This window comes from Amphimedon queenslandica, unplaced genomic scaffold (assembly GCF_000090795.2).
Source record: "Amphimedon queenslandica unplaced genomic scaffold, v1.1 AMPQUscaffold_4963_Cont23062, whole genome shotgun sequence".
NCBI classification, from domain to species: domain Eukaryota; kingdom Metazoa; phylum Porifera; class Demospongiae; order Haplosclerida; family Niphatidae; genus Amphimedon; species Amphimedon queenslandica.
The window spans coordinates 1-1,606 of record NW_003554729.1 but is presented as its reverse complement, the minus strand read 5'-3'; the positions used below and the strand labels follow the sequence as shown (position 1 = coordinate 1,606).

The window sequence follows — 1,606 nt, the reverse complement described above, 5'->3', positions numbered from 1 at the left end:
AAGGGCACTATTTGTCAAATTAAAACTCGCCAACCGGAGAAATTTACTGTTTTCGTCAAATTTTTTACTCGTCAATAAATCCCGCTATACGGTATATGGCTTAGGATTTAGATCAGCTAGTCATGTGACCATCAAACCCAACAAAACACCATGCAATAGGAGTCAATGAGAGTAAGGTACAAGGAATTACCTTTCCTGTGAGTGACAGTTTACCAGTCATGGCAATACTCTGATGTATTGGATGATCCATAGACTAGCTAGTGAGAGGAGGGCAAAGACTATAGTAATACTTGCTAAAGGACTGTTCTTTGGAATAGCACCCTATAATAATAACAATAATAATTATTAATTAATAATAAATTACCTCGGGAAAGTGAAGATGCATTTTTGCTTTCTAAAGAAAACCATTTGAAGGAAATTTTGAAGACATGAATGACTAAAATAATAAAAATATGATTTACATGTACATACCATACGGGTGGAAAATTTTGAGGGCATAAAATTTCATGTTTTAGTGAAAAGCTCTTAATTCTTTAATTTTGAGTGGGTTGAATTTTGCGTTTTTGCACGTGCACTTTCATGATGTCATTGATTTTCATGTGCTGTGCATGCGCAGTGAGCATTTCCATGGTATTAATTTTCGTGGTTGAGAAGTTACTCAAGAAATCCGCGAAATTAAATACCCCACGGAATTTTATACCTGTACGGCAATAGTGCCTTGCATTTTGATCTCTTACCTTAGCAAATGCATAAGTCGACTCCTTCATTACATCTCCCATCTGTCCAGTAGTAGTCATACTTCCTTTTCCCTACTTAGACAACCCCTGCCCTTCAACCATGCCTGTCTCCACATAGAGTAGTAACACTCAGTGACGTCCAAGCTAAACCCATGATCATACTTTTAGAGGTGATCAGAAACAAAGACTGACTGACAAAATCTTTTAAATTAGTAGAAGAGACAGTGACAGGAGAGACAGCAGTAGCAGGTTTATTTTCTTCTTTTTTCATCATCTTCATCATCATTTTGTCTGTGTTAGTGATATGACTTTAAAGCTGTTTTACGTATATAATATCTGTAAAAGGAAGGAGATTGAACTCACAATAAAGGTATATCATAGACATATGTACACGTATAATTGTGTACAATTATTAGTTGAATTTAAGTAACAGTACAATTACATGTACAATGTACATACATAATCAATAAAATAGATCAAAAAGCAAAAGACAATAAATACTATGACATGTGAGTGCATTCCTTGCAGTCTTAACCTTCTCAATGTGTTTCTATAGGTTCCTGATCCACTCTCTTTCTGTGTAGTACCACTTGATGAGAGACTAGATGGCATAAGTTTCTATGAGGACCTGCCAATCTTCTCAACCAGAGGAAGAATGGGCTTGTGGTATCACGTAATTCTGAGCAATGGCTTCCTTCTCTTCCGATGTAATAACCAGAGACCTGAAAAGTGAGAAAAAAAATGCTACTAAGGTTAATGAATAAAAAATCCATTTTTGATTGGAATCAGCTCAAACTTGCTACACAACGTTAGAACACCATGCACCGTATCAGTAAACATTATTAGTAACGTGGTAGCATTACTAAGTA

At 35.7% G+C, this 1,606-nt stretch overlaps 1 long non-coding RNA gene across 1 annotated transcript; it reads right to left on the bottom strand.

Annotated features, from left to right (window-relative positions):
* Nucleotides 1–130: 130 nt before the first annotated feature.
* LOC109592501 (uncharacterized) lies at nt 131–1,457 on the bottom strand. The gene is made up of 4 exons (XR_002190384.1): nt 1,273–1,457; nt 738–1,073; nt 365–436; nt 131–321 (listed from the first exon to the last, which is right to left on the bottom strand). It is a non-coding gene; the product is annotated as an uncharacterized LOC109592501 (long non-coding RNA).
* Between the last annotated feature and the right edge of the window lie 149 nt (nt 1,458–1,606).